The sequence below is a fragment of the Rattus norvegicus genome (assembly GCF_036323735.1).
Source record: "Rattus norvegicus strain BN/NHsdMcwi chromosome Y unlocalized genomic scaffold, GRCr8 chrY_unlocalized_5, whole genome shotgun sequence".
Lineage (NCBI taxonomy): Eukaryota > Metazoa > Chordata > Mammalia > Rodentia > Muridae > Rattus > Rattus norvegicus.
In genome coordinates, this window is record NW_026947408.1 from 804724 (window position 1) to 825981 (window position 21258).

Below are 21258 nucleotides of genomic sequence, written 5' to 3' on the forward strand. Positions count from 1 at the left end.
TGTAATTGTGACTCTGTTTCCAGACTCCGTCAGAGAGAGACCCAACCACCTGGTCAGGTGGGCACTCCTGAGGCTGCAGAGCAGAAGAGACCACCAACACTGCCCACCCCTGCCCACATCCCTGGCTCAAGAGGAAACTGTATAAGGCCTCTGGGCTCCCGTGAGGGAGGGCCCAGGAGCAGCAGGACCCCTGCCTGAGAAACCGCTGGAACCTGAAGGAAACAGATTGGATAAACAGTTTTCTGCACCCAAAACCTGTGGGAGGGAGAGCTAAACCTTCAGAGAGGCAGACAAGCCTGGGAAACCAGAAGAGACTGCTCTCTGCACATACATCTCTGAAGCCAGAGGAAAAAACCAAAGGCCATCTGGAACCCTGATGCACTGAAGCTACTGGAAAGAGTGGCACAGATCTTCCTGGTTGCTGCCGCCACAGAGAGCCCATGGGCAGCACCCCGTGAGCGAACTTGAGCCTCAGGATGACAGGTAAGACCAACTTTTCTGCTGCAAGTGACCTGCCTGGTGAACTCAAGACACAGGCCCACAGGAACAGCTGTAGACCTGTAGAGAGGAAAAACTACACGCCCGAAAGCAGAACACTCTGTCACCGTAACTGACTGAAAGAGAGGAAAACAGGTCTACAGCACTCCTGACACACAGGCTTATAGGACAGTCTAGCCACTGTCAGAAATAGCAGAACAAAGTCACACTAGAGATAATCTGATGCCAAGAGGCAAGCGCAGGAACCCAAGCAACAGAAACAAAGACTACATGGCATCATCGGAGTCCAATTCTCCCACTAAAACAAACATGGAAAATCCAAACACACCAGAAAAGCAAGATCTAGTATCAAAATCATATTTGATCATTATGCTGGAGGACTTCAAGAAAGACGTGAAGAACTTCTTTAGAGAAACACAGGAAAACATTAATAAACAAGTAGAAGCCTACAGAAAGTAATCACAAAAATCCCTGAAAGAATTCTAGGAAAACATAAATAAACAAGTAGAAGCCCATAAGGAGGAGACACAAAAATCCCTGAAAGAGTTCCAGGAAAACACAATCAAACAGTTGAAGGAATTAAAAATGGAAATAGAAGCAATCAAGAAAGAACACATGGAAAAAACCCTGGATATAGAAAACCAAAAGAAGAGACAAGGAGCTGTAGATACAAGCTTCACCAACATAATACGAGAGATGGAAGAGAGAATCTCAGGAGCAGAAGATTCCATAGAAATCATTGACTCAACTGTCAAAGATAATGTAAAGCGGAAAAAGCTACTGGTCCAAAACATACAGGAAATCCAGGACTCAATGAGAAGATCAAACCTAAGGATAATAGGTATAGAAGAGAGTGAAGACTCCCAGCTCAAAGGACCAGTAAATATCTTCAACAAAATCATAGAAGAAAACCTCCCTAACCTAAAAAAAGAGATACCCATAGACATACAAGAAGCCTACAGAACTCCAAATAGATTGGACCAGAAAAGAAACACCTCCCGTCACATAATTGTCAAAACACCAAACGCACAAAATAAAGAAAGAATATTAAAAGCAGTAAGGGAAAAATGTCAAGTAACATATAAAGGCAAACCTATCAGAATCACAGCAGACTTCTCGCCAGAAACTATGAAGGCCAGAAGATCCTGGACTGATGTCATACAGACCCTAAGAGAACACAAATGCCAGCCCAGGACTGTATCCTGCAAAACTCTCAATTAACATAGATGGAGAAACCAAGATATTCCATGACAAAACCAAATTTACACAATATCTTTCTACAAATCCAGCAGTACAAAGGATATTAAATGATAAAGCCCAACATAAGGAGGCAAGCTATACCCTAGAAGAAGCAAAAACTAATCGTCTTGGCAACAAAACAAAGAGAATGAAAGCACACAAACAATACCTAACATCTAAATATGAATATAAAGGGAAACAATAATCACTATTCCTTAATATCTCTCAAAATCAATGTCCTCAACTCCCCAATAAAAAGAAACAGATTAACAAACTGGATACGCAACAAGGACCCTGCATTCTGCTTCCTACAGGAAACACACCTCAGAGACAAAGACAGACATTACCTCAGAGTGAAAGGCTGGAAAAGAACTTTCCAAGAAAATGGTCAGAAGAAGCAAGCTGGAGTAGCCATTCTAATATCAAATAAAATCAATTTCCAACTAAAAGTCATCAAAAAAGATAAGGAAGGACACTTCATATTCATCAAAGGAAATATCCATCAAGATGAACTCTCATTCCTAAATATCTATGCCCCAAATATAAGGGCACCTACATACGTAAAAGAAACCTTACTAAAACTCAAAACACACATTGAACCTCACACAATAATAGTGGGAGATTTCAACACCCCACTCTCATCAATGGACAGATCATGGAAACAGAAATTAAACAGAGATGTAGACAGATTAAGAGAAGTCATGAGCCAAATGGACTTAACGGATATTTATAGAACATTCTATCCTAAAGCAAAATGATATACCTTCTTCTCAGCTCCTCATGGTACTTTCTCCAAAATTGACCATATAATTGGTCAAAAAATGGGCCTCAACACGTACAGAAAGATAGAAATAATCCCATGCGTGTTATTGGACCACCATGGCCTAAAACTGGTCTTCAATAACAATAAGGGAAGAATGCCCACATATACGTGGAAATTGAACAATGCTCTACTCAATGATAACCTGGTCAAGGAAGAAATAAAGAAAGAAATTAAAAACTTTTTAGAATTTAATGAAAATGAAGGTACAACATACCCAAACTTATGGGACACAATGAAAGCTTTGCTAAGAGGAAAACTCATAGCGCTGAGTGCCTGCAGAAAGAAACAGGAAAGAGCATATGTCAGCAGCTTGACAGCACACCTAAAAGCTCTAGAACAAAAAGAAGCAAATACACCCAGGAGGAGTAGAAGGCAGGAAGTAATCAAACACAGAGCTGAAATCTGAAGTAGAAACAAGTAGAAACAAAAAGGACCATAGAAAGAATCAACAGGACCAAAACTTGTTTCTTTGAGAAAATCAACAAGATAGATAAAGCCTTGGCCAGACTAACGAGAGGACACAGAGAGTGCGTCCAAATTAACAAAATCAGAAATGGAAAGGGAGACATAACTACAGATTCAGAGGAAATGAAAAAAATCATCAGATTTTACTATAAAAACCTATATTAAACAAAACTTGAAAATCTTCAGGAAATGGACAATTTCCTAGACAGATACCAGGTATCGAAGTTAAATCAGGAACAGATAAACCAGTTAAACAACCCCATAACTCCTAAGGAAATAGAAGCAGTCATTAAAGGTCTCCCAACCAAAAAGAGCCCAGGTCCAGACGGGTTTAGTGCAGAATTCTATCAAACCTTCATAGAAGACCTCATACCAATATTATCAAACTATTCCACAAAATTGAAACAGATGGATCACTACCGAATACCTTCTACGAAGCCACAATTACTCTTATACCTAAACCACACAAAGACAACAAAGAAAGAGAACTTCAGGCCAATTTCCCTTATGAATATCGACACTAAAATACTCAATAAAATTCTGGCAAAGCGAATTCAAGAGCATATCAAAACAATCATCCACCATGATCAAGTAGGCTTCATTCCAGGCATGCAGGGATGATTTAATATACGGAAAACCATCAATGTGATCAATTATATAAGTAAACTGGAAGAACAAAACCACATGATCATTTCATTAGATGCTGAGAAAGCATTTGACAAAATTCAACACCCCTTCATGATAAAAGTCCTGGAAAGAATAGGAATTCAAGGCCCATACCTAAACATAGTAAAAGCCATATACAGCAAACCAGTTGCTAACATTAAACTAAATGGAGAGAAACTTGAAGCAATCCCACTAAAATCAGGGACTAGACAAGGCTGCCCACTCTCTCCCTACTTATTCAATATAGTTCTTGAAGTTCTAGCCAGAGCAATCAGACAACAAAAGGAGATAAAGGGGATACAGATCAGAAAAGAAGAGGTCAAAATATCACTATTTGCAGATGATATGATTGTATTTTTAAGTGATCCCATAAGTTCCACCAGAGAACTACTAAAGCTGATAAACAATTTCAGCAAAATGGCTGGGTATAAAATTAACTCAAATAAATCAGTTGCCTTCCTCTACACAAAAGAGAAACAAGCCGAGAAAGAAATTAGGAAAACGACACCCTTCATAATAGACCTAAATAATATAAAGTACCTCGGTGTGACTTTAACCAAGCAAGTAAAAGATCTGTACAATAAGAATTTCAAGACACTGAGGAAAGAAATTTAAGAAGACCTCAGAAGATGGAAAGATCTCCCATGCTCATGGATTGGCAGGATTAATATAGTAAAAATGGCCATTTTACCAAAAGCTATCTACAGATTCAATGCAATCCCCATCAAAATACCAATCCAATTCTTCAAAGAGTTAGACAGAACAATTTGCAAATTCATCTGGAGTAACAAAAAAAAAAACCAGGATTGCTCAACAATAAAAGGACTTCAGTGGGAATCACTATCCCTGAACTCAAGCAGTATTACAGAGCAATAGTGATAAAAACTGCATGGTATTGGTACAGAGACAGACAGATAGACCAATGGAATAGAATTGAGGACTCAGAAATGAATCCACACACCTATGGTCACTTGATTTTTGACAAAGGAGCCAAAACCATCCAATGGAAAAAAGAGAGCACTTTCAGCAAATGGTGGTGGGTCAACTTGAGGTCAACATGTAGAAGAATGCAGATCTATCCATGCTTATCACCCTGTACAAAGATTAAGTCCAAGTGGATCAAGGACCTCCACATCAAACCAGACACACTCAAACTAATAGAAGAAAAACTAGGGAAGCATCTGGAACACGTGGGTACTGGAAAAAATTTCCTGAACAAAACACCAATGGCTTACGCTCTAAGATCAAGAATCGGCAAATGGGATCTCATAAAACTGCAAAGCTTCTGTAAGGCAAAGGACACTGTGATTAGGACAAAACGGCAACCAACAGATTGGGAAAAGATCTTTACCAATCCTACAACAGATAGAGGCCTTATATCCAAAACATACAAAGAACTCAAGAAGTTAGACCGCAGGGAAACAAATAACCCTATTAAAAAATGGCGTTCAGAGCTAAACAAAGAATTCCCAGCTTAGGAATGCCAAATGGCTGAGAAACAACTAAAGAAATGTTCAACATCTTTAGTCATGAGGGAAATGAAAATCAAAACAACCCTGAGATTTCACCTCACACCAGTGAGAATGGCTAAGATCAAAAACTCAGGTGACAGCAGATGCTGGCGAGGATGTGGAGAAAGAGGAACACTCCTCTATTGATGGTGGGATTGCAGACTGGTAAAACCATTCTGGAAATCAGTCTGGAGGTTCCTCAGAAAATTGGACATTGAACTGCCTGAGGATCCAGCTATACCTCTATTGGGCATACACCCAAAAGATGCCTCAACATATAAATGAGACACATGCTCCACTATGTTCATCGCAGCCTTATTTATAATAGCCAGAAAATGGAAAGAACCCAGATGCCCTTCAACAGAGGAATGGATACAGAAAATGTGGTACATCTACACAATGGAATATTACTCAGCTATCAAAAACAACGAGTTTATGAAATTCGTAGGCAAATGGTTGGAACTGGAAAATATCATCCTGAGTGAGCTAACCCAATCACAGAAAGACATACATGGTATGCACTCATTGATAAGTGGCTATTAGCCCAAATGCTTGAATTACCCTAGATCCCTAGAACAAACGAAACTCAAGATGGATGATCAAAATGTGAATGCTTCTCTCCTTCTTTAAATGAGGAAAAAGAATACCCTTGGCAGGGAAGGGAGAGGCAAAGATTAAAACAGAGACTGAAGGAACACCCATTCAGAGCCTGCCCCACATGTGGCCCATACATATACAGCCACCCAATTAGACAAGATTGATGAAGCAAAGAAGTGCAGACCGACAGGAGCCGGATGTAGATCGCTCCTGAGAGACACAGCCAGAATACAGCAAATATAGAGGCGAATGCCAGCAGCAAACCACTGAACTGAGAATAGGTCCCCTATTGAAGGAATCAGAGAAAGAACTGGAAGAGCTTGAAGGGGCTTGAGACCCCAAAAGTACAACAATGCCAAGCAACCAGAGCTTCCAGGGACTAATCCACTACCTAAAGACTATACATGGACTGACCCTGGACTCTGACCCCATAGGTAGCAATGAATATCCTAGTAAGAGCACCAGTGGAAGGGGAAGCCCTGGGTCCTGCTAAGACTGAACCCCCAGTGAACTAGTCTATGGGGGGAGGGCGGCAATGGGGGGAGGGTTGGGAGGGGAACACCCATAAGGAAGGGGAGGGGGGAGGGGGATGTTTGCCCGGAAACCGGGAAAGGGAATAACACTCGAAATGTATATAAGAAATACTCAAGTTAATAAAAAAAACGGGTATTTCTATATTTACATTTCAAATATTATTTCCTTTCCCAGTTTTCTGTCCATAAGAGGCCACCTGGTACACTTACCCTTCTCCTATATCCCCTCTTACTGCACATTCATATTCCCTTCAACTGGGAGTCAAACCTACTTTGGACCCGGAACTTCTCCTTCCATTAATGCCCATCGAGGCCATCCTCTGCTACATATGCAGTTGGAGCCATAGGTCTATCCATGTACTGTCCTTGAATACTGCCTTAGTAACAGAAAGCTCTGGTTCATTCCCATTGCTATTCTTATGGGGATTAAAGCCCCTTCATATCTTGCAATCCTTTCTCAAAATCTAACAACAAGAGATCCATTTTCAGTTCAGATTGCCACTAGCAGTCACTTCTGTATTTGACATGCTCTAGCTGTGTGTCTCAGGAAGTATCTGTATCCGGATATTGGCAGCCTGCCCTTCTTAGCTTCAGCAATCTTATCTAGTATTGCTGACTGATTATATATATATGGAATGCTCTTAATGGGATTCCTTCAGTTTCTACTCTAAATTCATAGATATTTTTGTTCCCCCTTTTAAAAAGTAGCAAAGCATGAACATCTTGGGTGTCCTTCTTAGCCTTCCAGTTGTCTGTGGTCTGCATCTTGGGTAATTTGATCTTTTGTGCCAATATCCACTTTTGGTGATTTCATACCATGTATGTTTTTCTGTAACTGGGTTACCTCAGTCAGTATTATATTTTCTAGTTCAATCCATTTGTCTATGAATTTCTTGAAATCATTGGTTTTGGTAACTGAATAGTACAAAATTGGGCAGATGTACCACATTCTCTGTATCCATTCCACCGATGAATGCCATTAGGTTTCCTACAAGCTCCTGCTATCATTAATAAGTCTGCTATTGAAGGAGTTAAAATAAAAACCTCATAAAAACTACAGAAGAACAGCACATAAGGGGAAAAGACAGAACGGGCCTGAGACAGGCCCGGCCAAGCCTAAAAACAAGGTCAAGAGATTGTTCCAGGCACTAGCAGCCACCATCTCCGCTGAGTCATGGGCCATCCGAATGGGCAAACTGGCTGTTCCTCTATAGTTAATAGTTACCAAACTCCCTGTTCTTCAAATAAAGATAAGACGCTCTCCTACATCGTGAACACTCCAGCCCACACGTACTGCATGCTGATGAGACATTGTACCCATTTCCCTTGCTGATATATAAATCAACCAATCAAGTATAACCACGCTGAATCCCATTGCCTTCCCCTATAAAAAGCCTTAAATTGGGGCTGGGGATTTAGCTCAGTAGTAGAGCGCTTACCTAGGAAGCGCAAGGCCCTGGGTTCAGTCCCCAGCTCCGAAAAAAAAGAACCAAAAAAAAAAGCCTTAAATTTTGAGTCTTGGGTTCGACTCCCATGTCTCCTGTGTGAGATACGAGCTATCCCAGAGCTCTGATAATAAATGGACTCATGTGCTTTATATCAAGAGCCGATCTCGATCTCTCACGTTTCTTGGGGAGTACGATCTTGCAATTGGAGTGGGGTCTCCCATAAGGGTGTCCTACACTATGAACATAGTTGACCATGTGTCTTTTTTTAAAGATTTATTAATTTATTATGTATAAGTACACTGTAGCTATGTTCAGAAGAGGGCATCGGGTCTCTTTACAGATGGTTGTGAGCCACAATATGGTTGCTGGGAATTTAACTCAGGACCTCTGGAAGAGTAGTCGGGTGCTCTTAACAACTGAGCCATCTCTCCAGCCCAACCATGTGTCTTTATTGCATGTTGGAGCATGTTTTGGGTATATACCCTGGCTAGGTAAATCTTGGTCCTCAGGTAGTGCAATTTACAACTTTCTGAGTGATTGAACAAGTTTGTAATTCCACCAAGAAAGAAGAAGCTTTCCTCTTTCTTGACATCTTAATCAACATCTGCTGTCTCCTGAGTTTTTTATTCCAGCTATTCTTACATGTGTGAGGTGGAATCTTAGGGTTGTTTTCATTTACTTTTCCTTGATGACATACTTAGTCACCATACTTAGATGAACATTTCTTTAAAAGCTTCTCAGATATTTGATTTTCCTCAATTGAGAATTCTTTCATCATTTCTGGAACCCAATTGGAATAGGGTTATTTGTCTCTCTGAAGTTTAATTTCTTTAGTACTTTGTATCTATTGGATTATAGCCCTCTATCAGGTGAAGTATTGGTATAGATCTTTTTTTCTAATCTGTTGGTTGCTGTTTTGTCCTAATGACAGTGTCCTTTGGCAGGCAGATTTCTATGACATTGAAGAAATGTCAGTTAGTGAAATAGAACAGGGACTGGCTCCTTCCTGACTTCCCTACATGTCCTATACAGTAATTGGGGGAACTAAACAACCATGTACTATCCCTGCAAGGCATGTCTATCTACAGTCATGGTTCTATAGAGACCTATCAGTGATTCTGGTGATCTTCCCAGCAACTGTATGCTGATGGAATTTGCAGTTTTCATCCTGGTTTCTGTAACTACAGCCTAAGGTGTTGTGAAGCCAAAATACACCATGTGCAGCTATGAATAGGCCTTAGGAGATTGCCTCCTTGGATTTCTGAGGCATTGCTAAGTTAATGAGAGGAAAACAACACCCTCTGCTCATCAGAGCTCTGGGAATTCTGACACTCTTGCTTTATCTCTATATGAAGCTAGGTCAAAAGATCACCTTTCAGATATGTTCTTGAATATCCTTCAGTGTGCTAGCATTGGACTGCAATGAAATATTATGCAGGAGAGGTGTGGAAACATCTTAACTCTTCCATTAGAGATCAGAGAGATGAGCTATTCACAATCAATTGACTGTGTATGTTTCTGTTCTTTGGCTTTGACCATGCAGATCTACTGTCTCATACTTCATGGTTCATATGTCCAAATGGGGGGAAAGCACCACTCACAATTGTTCCCCATTCTTCATCCTATGGGCTTAGATTTTAGTGCAACCCTCCACATCTTATATGCTAAATCGACTGTCCTAAATTTCTTCAACATGCACATCACTATTATCCCTACACTCCGTGTGTTTGTGTGTATGTGTGTGTGTATGTGTGTATGTGTGTATGTGTGTGTGTGTGTGTGTGTGTGTGTGTGTGTGTGTTTCTGTGCTTAAATGGTTAATTTGATACAAGTTTACAGAAACCTTGTCACTGAAAAAAGTCTATGTAAGAAAACTATAATCTGTGGATGGGGCAGAAACCAAATGCTCTCCCACAACATGACCTTCTTTAAAGAGTAGTATAATCAGAAATAAGAGATTAAATTTGAAAGTAAAATTTGGAGGTAATACCGTGGCATGTCTGCATTATCATTGTGAACTGTGAGATTGTTCTCTTTGTTCTGTGGGCAGACATGAGGGCTCTGAGGCCAAGTTGCATCCTGTGGATCTGAGAATAAACTGAAGGTGACTGTCAACTTGGTCACATGAAGAAAGTGATAGGAGTGAGAAGACAGTATCAGGCCATTGTGACACTGCCCTCCCAATGGAAACATGGAAATGTTGACAGTCACAGAGTGGGAGTCTCATGTCTGAACTTTGACACACAGCTAGGCAAAGTGTAACCTGTCAGTTAGCTTCCCGAGTACCATCTACAATGAAGGGTAGGCTCAGATGAAGTACTGTTTAAGGTAGGTGCTGTTCCTTGTGAGCTGCATCTCAGGGTAAGTGGATGACCATTCAGCCTCTTGTGACATGGCAGATCAGAGTACTGAGAGACAGAGGGGCCAAATCAGTGTTTGTTTTTCTAGACCAACATAACTGCATTATCCAGGCTAAGGATTTGCTCATGGAAGTCTAGTGTTTCACATTGGTATAGGCCAATCTGTGTGAAGTCTCAATAGCACAACTGGCTCCAGGCTTCTTTCTTAGTCAATGGGATTTACAGGCAGTCATTTATACTTTTCTTCTAGATTCACAAATTATTTTCTGGCTTCATATACACAAGGCATAGTATTCTTTCACTCACTCTCTCTGTGTATGTGTCTTTCTCCGTCTCTCTGTCTCATCTCTCTTTGTCTGTCTTTCTGCCTCTCTGTCCTATTTTTCAGCTTTCCTACAAAGGTCTTTACTAATGATAACATATTTCATGGCAGTTTATGCACTCGATTATCTCATAAAAACCAGTGTGATCTGAACTTGCTGTCTACTGGAGAACAACAATTAAAAATAGAATTGATGTCCAAATCTACTAGATAAGAAATTAACAACTGAGAAGATGTAGAATATTCAACAACTCCCAACAAGCCTAGGGGCCAAGGATCATGTATGAAAGGAAAATTTTCAGAAATCCAAGAAATGCATGCCAGGCTGACCATAGACTGTCTTCTCTTTACAGGGACTTACAGCCTCAGGAGAAAGATAACATGGGACTTTAATAAACATGCATCGTGTAGTAATACCTAGTCTCTTCCCTTACTTTACCTTCCCTGTCTGTATTTTCCTAATGGATGTTGTACATAAATGTAGTAGTGACTGCCTTTCAGGAGTATAGAAGTTGTCATATGTGGCACCCAAATGAAGAATTTGACTTTTCTTCCCTGGCTGGCGCTCCTTACCAATGATCTACTACATCGTTTTCCTATGACTGCTCCTTTGATTTCTGTGTGTGTGAGTGAGTTGTGTTTGTGTGTGTGTGTGTATCTGTCTCTCTGTCTGTCTGTCTGTCTTTGTCTCTGTCCATCTGTTTCTTCCACATGATACCTATATATACTTCAGTTTGACTTCTCATTGCTCATTCCAAGATTGACCCATCATGCTTTCCCTGAGTGTTTGCTATTGATGACTCAAATTACACCTGTGTTAATCAATGCACCTGTATCCAGAACTGTGCGCCACTGATCACATCACAATCAGTCTCATGGCTAAAATAAATAATTTTTGAGGCTCTGAGGGAATTTTTTATCAGAATTTAAATGTTTTCTGTATTTTTTACTCCTCTATCCATACTGTTGTAGTCTGTGGATATTCCCCAAGTCTTTGCTCACTAGTACTTATCTATGTACCTGGCCTACTGGGAAGACATAATCCCAACCCTCCAATATTACTTAGCAGGGGGAATAGATGAAGAATTTGGAAAAATTGGTCATTTAGCTACAGAAGATGTCCCCAGAGATGGATTAACTGTGTCGAATCAACACATCACTGACAAGAATTCTGAACTATGTTCTCAGTTTATTTTCTTCTTTGTCATTTTGAGTGTGCTACCAAAGGAGTGGGGGACCATTTGTGGACTGTGGTTGAGAACTGAGTCTTCACTATTCATGCATGAAGGTGGTAAAAAATTCAATAGATCAGTGATATCTCTGGGTTAGAAGGGATATTGATAGAAAGTCTTCCTTTGTGTCTCAGGCAAAGATCCTTGAAAGGGCAACTTGGTTTGTTTATTTGGAGAAGATCTTGTTAAAGGGAAGTTATGTGCTGTTGAACTGGACTATCTTCCGGATACTCTAATGTATGCTGGAATTTCCATTGTATTCTCTGTGATGTCACTAGTGTTATGGAAACAGAAACTGCCCTCGTGGCAATTAGTTAATACATATTTGTTTACCTACTCAAATGTTTTTCAGGATGATCAAGCTATTTACAGAGAAAACAGAGAGCATGGAGAGACAAAAGAGAGAGGAGGAAGAAATTAAGATACTTTCTTGTTAAAGAAGTGAAAACATAAATTATCTGGTGCAAAAAGGCGAGTGAGAGCAGTGGGCTGGTTCTGAGGAACTTCCTAGAGGAGGTAGTCTTGGCTCAGGCCTTCTAGGAGTAGGACTTATGACCTGAAGGCTCTGGATCCCTAAAGAAGAGACCCAGTTTCAGGAATATCTGATAAATTTATTGGCAGAGGGTCAGGAATTGTCAAGCATGTATCTTGTCTACTATGCATTCCTTAGTTTCACTCTGAATGAGGAAGAATGCCAAGAAGAGGCACAGCGATAAAAGCTTTGACTCTCAGGGTAGAGTATTGAATTTTATCTTCACAGGATTCCTGGACATGCCATTGGAATTTAATGCAAGGGCTACTCCACTCACATGCATCAAGGTCTCTTACACTTTGTCTTGAACATACATGATTAAGGCTTGGTGGTCCTAAACACTATGGACTACAGGACTTACATGCATCCCATCAGATACGAACTGAAAATATCTTCCATTTATTCATGTCTTGGCCAGATTTTGTTGTTAAGGGCCAGGGCGACTGCAGAAGGCAGTGAGGCACATGTTTAGCGATCACGGTTGCGAGAAAGAAAATAGCTAGTAAGTCCAGCTTGAAGAGAGCTTTCCTCATCTTTCAGTGCTTCCAAGTATCTGTAGATTTCCCATTTCATCATGCTTCATTGGGGGACTCAGCATTTTCTCTCCTGTGACTGGGCCATTACTATGCATGTTCCCTTGTGTTTCTCTACACGGTCAGCTGGGAAGTCGTCATCCCAACCTTCCACCATCAGTGAGCTAGTAAATCAGATTAAGAATTTGGAGAAATTGATTACTTAGCTCCAGAAGATGACCTGTGAGTTTGGTAAACTCCCAGGAAAGCTGACCCATTGAACCAACAGCATTTGGACAAAAGATAGCCATTATGCCCACTTCTTTGTTGACAGTCCTGACCCCTCTGTGTTAACCTCAGTTTTCTCACACCACAGGAAAATGCAACTGTAATGTCCTCATGTACGAACTAATTTTCTTGTGTGCCACGCAGAGGCAGGCCATGAAGAAAGGATAGGAGTTTAATAAGAAACTATATAATTCTCAGAAAAGCAGAAGCTGTGTTTTGAATAAAAGTCTTGGGATTCGGCAGGTAATGTGTGAGCTCTCATCATGGATTTTAATAGACAGAGATTGCATTTTCTGTCCTCAGAGAAATACAAAAAGCTGATCAGCTACAGAAGCACAGTAACTTAAACTTTGATAAATAAACTTTTATTTATTTATTTTAAAGATTTATTTCATTTGATTTGTATGAGTATTCTGTAACTGTCAGACACGACAGAAGTGGGAGTCAAATGCCATTATGCATGTTTGTATTCCACGATGTTTTTGCTGGGAATTAAACTCATGACCTATGGAAAAGCAGTCAGTTCTCTTAAATGCTGAATCATCTTACCAGCCTAAAATACTTTTGATGGTCATGGTGATTGTATTGATGATGATGATGATGGTGATGATGATGATTGTTGTTATTATTATTATTATTATTATTATTAGTATTAGTATTAGTATTTTTATTATTATACTGAAACTCTAAATGGATCAAGATGTACCCTCCTCCAATGCTCTTCCCCCTCTCCTGTCTCAGGAAGATCCTACAATAAGGAAGACACCATTAGAGCTGCCCATCCTCCCCAGCACTAAAGAAAGAAAAGATTTACTTTGTGTGGGTTATGGAGATTTTCTTGTTGACTGGGCTCATAGCTTCAGACCTGAAGAGAGGTAGACTATGGAAATGGGAGCACCTTTTGGAGGATTCTGCTTATCTTGGAGTAATTGGTAAATACTGAGGAACCCACATGTTGGTCCACCACCTTATCCCTTGCTGAGAATAAAGTCTCCTGGGAACTGGGTAAGCAGGGTAAGCAGGCATGGCTAACAAGTCAATCCAGGTGGGTAAACATTTGTCCATTAGGTATACAGGGGGAGCATTTCATTGACTAAGCTGAATGTATCTACTATCCACTATGTTCTAATTCCATGTAAGGAAAGTTTTGTTGATTTTGTCTATCCTGTGACCCAGCAAGTGTTTTTCACATTCTTTATGCTGTTTCTTCACTGATATGAACCATGTGAGAATGGAGGGAGCAAAGGAAAGCCACAGAAAACAACATTCTACATTTTATAAGATCAAGGCCTTCTCATAAAAAAAAAACTTCTTCGTATCTATGAATTGAGCAATGAGGTAAATTGCTACCAACCTCTGGTCATGCAGATGATATCTGGTACACTGGTCGATTGACTAAGTATTCCATGGGGGGAAAAAGCATCAAAAATTAGCATGAGATAAAAAAGAACTTAAAATGAGTCAGAACTCTGATACCTAGCAGTAATTGGTCCCGATGAGGATCAAAAATTATATGAAGGTTATTATCTTGAGCAAGATTTACTCTCCTGGAATTCTCAGATGTTCATATGTGCTTGAAAATCTGTCACATAAGACTGTATTGACATCATACTCTAGTCCAGAAAGACCATACCCCATAGTATTTTATTCTTTCTGCAGTACAGTGTTGCAACTACTTCACATTACACATTTGTATGTGAGGCTGAAATTAATGTTCTACATAGATGAAAGCATTCCCTCAGTCCTTGTCTTAGTAATTTTTTTAAATATAGAAAATGTCTGATAATTCATCAGTTCCACACCTGAACTGAAGTAACTGTTCTTCTGACTGTATTCATAGAGGACATCTGAATAGTAGTAGGCATTTCTAGTCAATGGCGTCTCCCCATGAATCTGTTTGAGCATGAATAAGAATGCATAGTCATATTTTAGCTAAGGGAATCATGTAGTATCCAAAACATTACAGGATCAGTCTGCTGTAAATATTTTTCTTTCACACAGGTGAAGGAAGGTGCATAAAGGTCCATATGTCAAAGTTTGTAGATATTACACCATCCAGAGATGAAAATATTTTCATTTACACAGGTGAAGGAAGGTGTATCAAAAGCAGTATATCAAAGGTTGTAGATATTACACCATCCATAGAAGAAAGTATATCAAGAAGAATTGCGTAGGGCTACACAGATTGATCTAAGTATCCCCACACAATTCTAAGCCAGGAGGGACTAGAAATCACTTTACATGGAAATTTAAAATAATCTGATGCTATGGTATGTAGACTGTTAATAGATAATGATAAACCACCTAAAAAGCTCATGCATTTATACAAGATGGTATTCAAAAAATATCCAGAGGCAGTTTGCAACCTATGTTTAGCACAAAGAGATCGATTCCCCACTTTGCAGATTCTGATCAGAACCACTAAGTATTAAGAAAACTATATTAGAACTCAGTTGCATATCATAAGACTGTATAACTAGGTAGTCACAGCAAACATGACATTCGGGAAGCATAGCATGAACTTGCCAAGAATGGAGGGAATGCGTTTAGCTGATGATTTCTGGCCATGAAACTCAAATGTCCAAAATACCAGCTGTATTTTCATTTACAGAACAATAAATACTTAATGAGTTTTAGGACAAAATTTGAATCTAAAGTCTCGAAAAATTATTTATTATTGAGCTCTGATTCCCTGTGGAGATTGGAGGATATTATGAGTTTAATCTGTGACCCAGAGGTATAAGTAAATGGTGCATTTTGATGTGATTAGATATGTTAAAGAGGCATGGAAAACAAAGGAGGCCATGGTATCTTTGAAAAAGTGTGCTTCTCCAACATGTAGAAGGAGTTCTCGTGGACTGACCTAGACACACACACACACACACACACACACACACACACACACACGCACGCACGCACGCACGCACGCACAGACACACACACACACCCTACAAATAAGTGACTTGCTCTGTGCTGTTGGGGCATGCTGGATTGATCCAAGGTATGAGGTGTACATCCACAAGTAAGTCAAACCCAATGTCAATGAAAGAATTCAGAAATCCTCCTCCTTTCTTGAGAAAGAATTCTGTACATGAGCAATGCTTACATTTTAAAGTTTAAGAGGAATGATTTGAAAACAGTAACAACTGAATCCCACTATGAAAACAACATTTCAGAGATATCTAGAGACACCATTTGGATTTTATGGAACTGTAGATGCTCAGTCCTCAGGATTGTAGGATTGAACCAGGTCATTACGAGTCATAACTCTGTAGGGACAGTAAGAATTTTGACAATTTTTCAATTTGAAAAACCTAAGGAACAGTACTGGCAACAGCTGAATTCAAAAGGGAGAAACTTGTGCTTAGGTAAATCCAGTACCTAAGACTGAGCCGCTGGTTCAAAGCCAAGGAGAAACATTGTATCTAAATAAGGACTTCCTGATGCAGAACTGGTTACTAAAATACATAAAGCTAAGGGCTTCAGGAAATATGCATTAGGAAGACTTTGAATGGTAGAAAATTCATGCTATTAATTTAGTGGTATACTTTGAGAGGACGAATTTTTTAAATCTTGATCTCCTTGGGAGTGAAAATATTTGAGCTGAGTAAATGCTGTAGCCCAGGTAGGAAGGGGAAGTGAGTTTCCATTCAGACATTGGAATTCCCTTCACACTGAACATGAACATGAGAGGGTTTGAAAGAAGTGTTGAAGCACATCAAAAATGGCTGGGCATTCAGGAGTTGTCTCAGAGGGTTAATTCATTCTTGTTCTGAGGGATTTTCAAGTTTATTATTGGAAATCAGTCAAGAGAAATTCAAAACCTAGAAACCAAATTCTGTACATGTCTCATATTAGCCTTGGAAGTCCTTGACCTGTAAAGGCCCCAAAGAGGCATAGCTAGATTCATCTTTAAAACTCTATTACAATTGGTGACTGACTGCCTTCCCACTATGTTCCAAGGGCAGCCTCAGGGTACGCCTGTTGTGATAAATCTTCAACAAGAGAATGCTGGTTAGCTTAATTACTGTGTTTTGTTTTTGGTTTGAGTTTTGTTTTCATCAGGTATTAGCATTGTTTGATTTGCTTGGAAGTTTTGTCACTCATTCTTTTTTTTTTTTTAATTTTTGTTCTTCTTGTGAATTTTCAGTTCGGTTAAGGTCATGCAATTTATATTATGATTGTATCATTTTAGCACTTTTTGAAAAAAGCTAATATATATTTTTCAGAATAAATTGTTTTTTTCAACACTTAAGAAACTTGTTTTTTTTATGTGTGGTGTAGCCATCTTGTAATCTGATAAACCATATGTGGAGATAGGTCACTGAAACATTCAGGGGCCTTGGGATTGATAATTTGTTCACAACAAGCCAGAGGTAAACATGTTGATTGGACTTTCGATGTAGCTACTATGGCCCACAGTGGATACCAATTTCATGATGGAAAAGATATCCATGATGCATCCTTGTAGTCAAATATTTAGGTTCTCCTAAAATATCATACCCTAGGGGTGATCGTATAAAAGAACTAGTGAGAAACTCAATAGTTTTGATCTAATGATTCTCAGGAAATGAAAACCTTCACCAATGGAGTAAAAATAGAAATCAGGAAAAACAGAACTGTCTCTCTCTGGTTTCACGAAATATAGTCACAGTGGGAACCACTTGGGAGAGGTAATGAATTCCTTGTTTCTAAAAACATTTTTTTTATACTTAGTTTTTATGTTTTTGCCTTGAATATATATTTGGTGCCTATTTTGAACAGTTGTTTGTGTCAGTTTATTATCACTAACATTATTATTGCTATTATTTCTTTTGTTTTTTATTTTATTTTTTTTATCTTTACTAACTTGAATATTTCTTATTTACCTTCCCGATTGTTATTCCTCTTCCAGTTTTCTGGGCCAACATCACCCTAACACCTTCCCCTCCCCCTAAATATGGGCTTTCCCTCTCCATCATCCCCCCTCATTAAAACCCTCACTCCAACAAACACGTTCACTGGGGGTTCAGTCTTGGCAGGTCCAAAGGCTTCCCCTTCCACTGGTGCTCTTACTACCTATTCATTTCTACCTATGAGGATGGAGCCCAGGGTCAGTCCATGTATAGTCTTTAGGTAGTGGTTTAGTCCCTGGAAGCTCTGGTTGCTTGGCATTGTTGTACATATGGGATCTCGAGCCTCTTCAAGCTCTTCCAGTTCTTTCTCTGATTCCTTCAATGGGGGTCCCATTCTCAGTTCAGTGGTTTGCTGCTGGCATTCGCCTCTGTATTTGTTGTATTCTGGCTGTGTCTCTCAGGAGAGATCTACTTCCGGTTCCTGTTGGCCTGCACTTCTTTGCTTCATCTATCTTGTCTAATTGGGTGGCTGTATATGTATGGGCCACATATGGGGCACACTCTGAATGAGTGATATTTCTGCCTCTGTTCTAAATTTTGCCTCCCTATTCCTTGCCAAGGGTATTCTTGTTCCCCTATTAAAGAAGGAGAGAAAAATTTGCGTTTAAGATCTGTAAGAACTTCAAGCCTCTGAACAAAGAAATTGAAGAAGACCTCAGAAGGTCGAAAGATCTCCCATGCTCATGGATTGGCAAGATAAATATGGTAAAAATGGCCATTTTACCAAAAGCGTTCTGCAGATTTAATGCAATCCCCATCAAAACACGAATCCAATTCTTCAGAGAGTTTGACAGGACAATTTCCAAATTCATCTGGAATAACGAAAAACCCAAGATAACAAAAACCTCAACAATATAATGACTTCTTGGGGAATCACTATCCCTGAACTCAAGTAGTATTAGAGAACAATAGTGATAAAACTGCATGGTATTGTTACAGAGACAGAGAGACAGACCAGTTGAATAGAATTGAAGACCCAGATATGAAACCACAAACCTATGGTCCCGTGATATTTGACAAAGGAGCCAAAACCATCTAATAGAAGGTAGCATTTTCATCAAATGGTGCTGGTTCAAAGTGAGGTCTGCATGTAGAAGACTGCAGATCAATCCATGCTTATCACCCTATACAAAGCTTAAGTCCAAGGGGATTAAGGACCTCCACATCAAACCAAATGCACTCAAACTAATAGAAAAGAAAGTGGGAAGAATGTCAAACACATGGGCACTGGAGAAAATTTCCTGAAAAAAAAAATGTCTTATGCTCTAAGATAAAGAATCGGCAAAGGGGATCTCATAAAACTGCAAAGCTTATGTAAGGCAAAGGACACTGTTATTGTTTCTTTTTTACACAATTGTTTTGCCTGCTTTACGTGCTATGCACCATATACATGCAATTCCCACTGAAGCCAGTTGAGTGTGAGATTTTCACATAGAATTGGGTTACCCTTTTGGTTCTATGCTTAGCAAATGCTCAAAACGCATGGGCTATGTTTTCAGGACATGTGCATGACTTTTATCTTTTCTTTTGTACTGTATTAGTTGAAATGGATCAAATTCAACCAAAGAGAGAAGTATTGTGAAACCTACAGGAATACATATATGGTATAGACATGGTCATTCTCTAATCTGCCAGTCATCCATGTAGGTTATTTGTGGATACAGCATTATACCTAAGGATCCCTAAACTCTCAAGTGTCATCCTTGGTGACAATGTAGATTAGACCCATCAGATGAATTGAAGAATTGAAAAATTCTACTAGTGGTGAACGTGGAAAGGAAATCACATTGATGTATCATAAATGCAGTGCTAAAAGCAAGATTCAGACTAGTCTGTGGGAATACAGACTGCAGCTGAGACAACAGACATTTTGTGGAAAATAATTCAGTTCAAAAATGGGAAAAGAGAAAGGTAGTTGATATTCTTGTAACAGATTTCACAACATTTAAAATGTGTTTCTTCCAGATCAGAGAATGACTGTTGTAAAGCAACTCCTGCAATGAACTTTTGAGACCAAACATCAACCTGAGAATTAATGTGTAAAAGAATTAATCCTGTGTCTCCCCAGACTTTTGCTTTGAAACTAAGAGTCAAAAGTATCCATTCTATGAACGATATATAGATATATACACATTATTGCAGGATGGAAACAGAGTTTCTTCATTTCTGAGAATGAGTTATTCAGCAGGTGAGTTGGGTCAGGAATAAAGGTAATTATTTCTGACTCTTGATACTTGAAATCCTTCCCTAGTGACCCATGATTGAAAGAAAGAACAAACTTCAGACAACTTGTCTAAGATTTTTATATTTTCCAGTTTATCAAGTCTTGGTCCACAAAAGGAAAGACATCTGGTTTTCCAATTCTTTATCCTGTAATTCTTCTACATGATGGATTCATGCAAATATATTACTGTACATTGACAGATTACTGTTTCTATTTTTATTCTTTTGCCAAGAACTATAGAAAATAATAAGCACTGTATCAAAGCATCATATGAAAATCATGCTAAGGGAATGTGGCCGTTGGAAATTTGTAATTGAGATGAACCTCTTACAACACAAAAACTGCACTAAAAGGTCTTCTCTAGATTCCTGGTGCAGATATCTATATCAGCCACCAAAACTAGATAAGATTGATGAAGCTAAGAAATCCCTGATCCCAGGAACTGGATATAGTTCTTTCCTGAGAGATACAGCTAGAGCATAACAAATACAGAAATGAAAGCTATTGGCAAACCAGTAAACTTGGAAAGGGTCTCTTGTTGGTAGATTTTGAGATAGGATTACAAGTGCCGGAGGGACTTTCAACCCCATAAAAAAAAAACAAATCCAATGAACCAGAGCTTTCTGGTACTAAACTCATATTCAAAGAATGTACAAGGAGAGAACTATGGTTCAAACTGGATATGTAGCAGAGGATGGCTTTGATGGGCACGAATGGAAAGAGAATTCCTTGGTTTTCCCTTGGTTTGGCACCCTGTTCAAGGGAATGTCAAAGGGATGCAAAGGGGTTTATAGAAGAAAGGGAGGTGGACCGGTTAGGGAACTTTTGTGCAGGAAATTGAGAAAGGAAAAATATTCAAAATGTTATTATAGAAATAACAATCACAAAAGTAATAGTATTTGGTAAAAAGTAAACAAAAATGATAAAAAGAAACTGCCAGTTAATCACTCCTATTGACTCTGAAATCTAGAGAGTCACTGTCAGGGAATGGTAGTCAGAGTAATACTAGTTAAAGACTGAGATGATGAAGACTCAACTAGAAGCACTTCTCTCTCCCACATATCAGTGTCAGACACAAACTGCACTAAAGGGATCATAATCCTGGAGAAGTTT